This window comes from Taeniopygia guttata, chromosome 2 (genome assembly GCF_048771995.1).
Source record: "Taeniopygia guttata chromosome 2, bTaeGut7.mat, whole genome shotgun sequence".
NCBI lineage: Eukaryota > Metazoa > Chordata > Aves > Passeriformes > Estrildidae > Taeniopygia > Taeniopygia guttata.
In genome coordinates this window covers 35,062,181-35,068,192 of record NC_133026.1, presented here as the reverse complement: position 1 = coordinate 35,068,192, position 6,012 = coordinate 35,062,181, and the positions used below count along the sequence as shown (strand labels likewise).

At 45.8% G+C, this 6,012-nt stretch overlaps 1 protein-coding gene across 2 annotated transcripts in view; it reads left to right on the top strand.

Annotated features, from left to right (window-relative positions):
• The first annotated feature begins 3,537 nt into the window (after positions 1–3,537).
• The window catches only part of SCRN1 (secernin 1), a 38,410-nt gene continuing 35,935 nt past the window's right edge, over positions 3,538–6,012 (top strand). The window contains exon 1 of one of the 2 annotated variants that reach the window (XM_030264915.4): positions 3,538–3,651. The gene's annotated coding sequence lies outside the window, so the exon portion shown is untranslated. Of the gene's footprint in view, positions 3,652–4,217; positions 4,375–6,012 lie in introns of those variants that run through there. The other variant, XM_002196010.7, reaches the window with a different exon arrangement.

Sequence of the window (6,012 nt, the reverse complement as noted above, 5' to 3'; positions counted from 1 at the left end):
TGGCATAATTGGATAAAGAGGCTGCAGCCAGGATTTCTCCTATCTTTTTCATTTTGAACATTCACAGAGCTCAGCAAGTGACATCTTTATTTTACATCACAATCTAGCACCTGCCATCCTTTTTCTTTGTTTTAGATGGAAGCCACCTTTAGTGTGGGAGAATTACTCTCAATACTCTGGTCCAGTCTTCTGACTATATAAAAATACCCCAAAACAGCCAAGTGCCATTGATACTTCTTGCTCTTTAGGTTCATTCTATGACATCAGTTCAATTTACTGGACTATGATGTAACTATCATCTAAAGTCTGGCAGGCATTTTCAATGTTACTCTCCTGTATAGAAGGAGCTTTTTTCCCCTGTAATTCACTGTAAGAGGAATCATTAAAGTTTAGTGGGATGCCTTTATGGGTTTAGACTTAGATTGCCTTTTGCAATCAAGTACATTTCTTCTGAACAACCTGAGTTCATCTGATTTTTAGGTGCTCCAAATCAGTGTTCCACCAGAAAAAAACACAACTAAGACGGTGCCCTGAAATCACAAAAATGAATACCAACAAAAAGCTTTTCTTGGCTGTACTGCCCTTCCACCAAAATCTACCATTTTCAGCCTATTAATATAATTTCCACACTTAGATGGTATTTTCTACCATCTACATTAAGTCAACTTCTCTCCTAAACACAGTTTATTGATAAAATTAGTCCCATCCGTTGTATGTCTGCATGTCTGCTGACTTGAACTTGCAGGGGAAAGTATTTTGGAAATGGTGAAACAAAGACTAGTGCTGCAGTGTCTTGATAATTTTGGAGTACTAGTTCTGCTGAATTAGCTTTGATGTCCAACTAAGGAGGTGGTTAAAGAAAAACAAAAACCCACTGTAATTTACGCTGTATATTGTAATGTCTGCCTTTTGTTATCTTCCTTTCACATATAAAACATGGAAGAAATATTCTTTGAAATTCTCTTTTCTATAGAGGTGTCCTTTCTGCTCTTCCTCCTTGATTTTGCATCCCATTGGAAATCAACCCTTTACAAGAGAAAAAAGCATTTATAAAATCCATACATTCTGCTGTTATGTTTTTAAAAAGGAAATAATCAATAGATAAGCATTGTGGCTTTGTCCTAATTATTATAATTTTGTATTTTCTGTTTACGCAGCAATCTCCATTCAAAGACTTTAAAGCTGCAGCTCTGAATAAATGTTCTCCCCATTTCTTGTGTGAGGTAATTTAATTATTGTGAGGCTACAAGATTTATCCAGAGCCAAGCAGCAAGCTTATGGCAGAATAACATACACCCCAGGCTCTCTTGATTCCCAGTACTGTGCTCTAACCACTCATCCTTGCTGCTTTACACAGTTCCCAATGACAGCTTACACAGAAAGGAAGCATCAAGGGTTTCTGTGTTGACAGTATGTAATCATTCTGTAGACAGTCTAATAATTCTTAGGTAGATTATACTCAGCCATAATCATCTCCAGTGTAATTAGAGAAGAGTCTTAGTCATCTAAGTGAGCATAATATAGGTAATATAAGTGGTGTGTTATAGGATATAATCTCAACCCATTTATAAATTGCACCTGGTCTTTTCATCAGCTGTCTTTCTGATTCTAAGAAGCAAGCTGCCTGTGACGCAGCTCATCCTTGATGTAACTCCAGAGCAAGGAATTTGGGTTGCTATGTTCAACTAAACTTGTTACAATTAAATTGGTATAAAGTCCACAGCTTTTCAGTGATTCAGATCACTTTTCAATCATGGATCCTAAGCAGGAGATACACAGTCTTTTCTTGTTGTAAAACACAGTGAAATGTAATCCTGATGGCAGCAAAACTGGTACCAGAGGAAAACAAAGGTCCTGCTTAAAATATATAATGGAAACCCTTGGAGTATGCAGGGCTTCCATGTTGGTAATGATCAGCCCTGCTTTTTAATCAATAGTCGTCACTATTTAGGCTACAGACATACCCCCGAAAGGTGCAATGCCACAGTGTTTCACATTCACTAAGGCTGGGAACAGCAAACAATTTTCTCTCTTATTTGTATAATGAAGCTGCAACTTTTGGTCTGCATTTAAGTTTGACAGCAGCAGTGCCCAATGCTTATCCACAATTTCTCAACAGATGCAGACCCGTGGTGCTGTTTGTGGTGATGAAAGGAAATTCTTTTTGGTGCATAGAGTTTCAGAATTTTTCCTTCTATATTTTCTTTAAATGTAAGGTCCCTTATGCAGATTCTGTTTGGCTTTTTGTTTTCTCTTTAGCCAGTTACTAAACCAGATCTTCTGATCTAACAGGCAGTGTGATATTTTAGTGGTATGGCTTTACCAACCTTACAAATTTGCTTTTTCTGCTCCTGTGGTGAAATACTCTAGTTTGTAATGCTCCTTAATATCTCTACTGTCTCATCCTTGCCTCTCTGACCTTTTCCCCTGCTTCCTTTCAACATTCCTGTCTTCCCATCAAACATACTTGGCAGTCTCCTCTGCACATTAAATGTCTGGTTTAAGGCCGGAATTGGTGGAATGTGCAGCAAGGTTCTTCTCCTTGAAGACAGAGACAGAAACATAAAGGTACTGCCTTATACCAACACCATGTAACCATATGTGTTACACCATATTTAGCAGTTAACCAATTTATACAGGGACCTGCATGATTATACTTAGTGGTTAAACTATTTTTACCTTTGCATGGAGGCACAGGTTGTGTGCTGAGGATGGAGCACAGAGGACAGCCCCATCTGGGCAAGTTTGGCAAAGAGAGCAGGCTGTCTGCTCCACATGTCGTGGCTGAGGGATGCTGTGCTGTGAATGGGCCCCCCCTCAGAGGGACAGTGGCTATTGCTTTGCTTTGGGCCTGCTGGTGCTGGTGCTGCTGCATCCAAAGAGCTGAGAGATCCCTGGAGGCTCTCCAGCTGAGAGCTGCTGGAGGGACAGGAGCCCACTGTGACACTTCATATGTAGCAGCAGGGAATTCCTCAGTCATGAGACACAGAATCACAGAATTAATTAGGTTGGAAAAGATCTCCAAGATCATTGAGCCCAACATTTGACTGATCACCTCCTCATCAACTAGACCCCGGTGCTAAATGCCAGTCTAAAGCCCATTCCAATCCTTAACAGCCCTTTCCTTGCGGGTACTTCTGATGAGGTCATCTCTTCAGCTTTGCAAAGTTTGGAGAACTCCTTATGCAGTGCTTTGACTGGTTAATGAGGTAGCAGCCATATTTTGAAACACCCGCTTCACTTCCCAGACTTATCTCTGTGTGACACAGAGGAACACAAGACTAAAACGGAATTAAAAAGCCCCTTCTCTTTCAACACGCTCTTGGAGTCCTCAGCACGGGCTGAGGGATAACGTGCCGGACGCGGATAGCTCCCCGCAGCATCACTGAGCGGGGCAGGGGGCCGCGCTGTCCGCACGGCTCCCGAGCGGCCCCGGCGCGGTGCGGCCCCGGCGCGGAGCGGCCCCTCCGCGGAGCGGCCCCGGCGCGGAGCGGCCCCGGCGCGGTGCGGTCCCGGCGCGTTGGGGCCGCGCCCTCCGCCGCCCCGGCCGGACCCGCGCGCGGAGCGAGCGGCGGCGGCGGCTGCGCGCGCAGGGGGCGGGGCCGGGCGCCGCGGGCCGACCGGAGCGGGAGGAGCGGGAGCGGCGCTCAGGTACGGGAGCGGTGCCGGCAGCGCCGCGGGCCAGGGCGGCACCTCGCCATCGCACCCCATCACCTCCCCGTCACCTCCCCATCACCTCCCTGTCCCCTTCCTCCTCGGAGCGGCGCGGCCGGGCTACTGTGTTACTTCTCGGCGCGGGGAAAGTGTCGGGATCGCGGGCGGCGACCTTCCCGGCGGGGCTCTCCCCGCCAGGGCCGGGCGGCGGCGGTGGACAGGGAGGGAATCAAGGAGGCGGGGAGGCAAGGAGGGATGTAGGGAGGCAAAGAAAGAGGGAGCCGTGGGGGATGTCGCGGGAGGGGAGCAGCGGGGATGTCGCGGGAGGATGGCGCAGAGCCGCTCTCCCGGAGTCGGTGCGGGCGATGTCCCCCGGCGGCTCCGCGCCCCTGCTCCGCGCCGCCGGGCGGGGTCTGCGGGCCTCCCGTGCCGCGGCGGCGCCGCCGCCTCCCCCGGCCCGGCGGTGCGGGGGAGACTCAGTGCTGGGAGCTGGCATCAGCAGATGCTGTCCCCGCCTGTCCTTTGCCTTCCCGTTTGAAGCGAGGCTCTCCGGCCTCTCTCTTCGCTGCACTCTCTATTCGCTGCGGATTTCCCTTCTGCTCTTTAAGGACCCGGCGAGGGTTGTTTTCCCCCATCTTTTTCTTGAAGGTGCCTTTTCAAATGGTCACCTTGAAACCTAGATGCCTTCGTGTGCCTTTCTAAGCATACTGTTACGTTCAGGTAGGTATGTGCTGGTTTCATTCACTGATGAGCAGATATCCCTTCCTGAAGGTAGGTATATCCTACAAACTGACATCTCTATTTGTGCTACTATAATGATGCTATAGGCTATGATTAATGATTAATCTGCCTTAAAAAGAAAATTCTCCAGTACTGATAGTTAAAGAGGAAATAAATCGTATTAAAGCAGATTCTCAAACAGAAGACAGCTTAGGGCCTTGATTCTATGAATGCACATGCTTGTAAATCTATCCCTATGAAAAAGTGTCACAGAAATGAGAAAAGCCATCCATACCTGTAAGATACGAAACTTTAATAAACCCAGAGAAAAGACTGTGCTGTAGTAAACTTGGTAAATTTTGTGATGCAAACTCTGTGTCTGTGCTAACTAGTTTAAAAGATAATAAATACATGAACTTGTGAGAAGTGGAGCTACTGGCTCATTTGGTTATAGGCTACTAAAATTTCAACTATTGCTGTTTTAGAATTAGTGATATAAGGCACATCCAAATATGATGTTTTATTCATAATATGCACTCTAAATCTTCCAGCCAGGCAAAACAAAATCTTGAAAACTCTCCAGTCATATTCTACTTAGGAAGTAGATCTCTGTGAACACAGGACTTTCAGCTTTTTGAGGTGAACTGACTCTGAAATTAACTGAAACCATTTTATAATGCTGTGGACTTCTGCAAGTAGTTTATGTCCCAGAACTTACAGAAACAGTCTAAAAAGGCAGGACTTGCATTGAGGCAAATGTGGTGAATGAAAATCCTTCATTGGTATCAGTCAGTTTTGTCTTCCCCAGAAAATATTTTTGATGCTTACAGTTTGAGATTTTTAAAGGTCTCTTCCGGTTTTGAAAGATGTTTGTAATTATTTCGTTTTGTTCTGTTTTTGTAAAGTACGGCATGATTTAAGCTCCATTTATTTACTTGTGCCAAGGTTTGGTATCTTTGGTAAAGGTTGCCGAATTTGGCTTTCCACCCTCTCCTTCAGAAGTTATCAACTGTGGATGCTTTACGCAGCTTGCATGTTGGAGAGTTTGCTAGATGTTTGAAGCTTCTAGTAAGAATTTCTTTATTATGACCTTGAAGAGTTGTGATGGTGGACATTGTCCCCGTAGTGCATTTTTCCCTTTGCTGTAAATTCAGCAGATTGAGAAAAAGAATTGCTACCCAGACCTGCCTCTCTGTGAAGTCCCCAAATGCCTCATTTCTTTCAACACACTGCGTTGCATCCTAACATTAGCAAACTCTTATGGGAGAGCATTGCGACGCTTTCTGAGTTTTAGGATCTATTGAAACCTAAAGGGAGACTTCCAGCAAGCTACTTTGATGCTTTTTATGTTGCGCCTTGTTGACATAACCACGTTGCTAACGTGGAATGAGGAGCAGTCAGCGCGCATTAGGCGGCTGTGAGGAGCTGGGCAGCCTCCCTTGCGCGGCAGCGCAGAACGCGATTGTGCTGCTCGTTACAAACAGCAAAAACTGCACAGCCAGGAGTTCTGCACAGCTATGCTAGCGACTTCTCATTGGGAACTTGGATGTTGTACAAAGACGCTTTAGATGCCAGCAGCTCCTAACAAGGGTCTCTGCCCCAGTGACAGAAGCAAGAAAACAGGTGCTTCTCTACAAA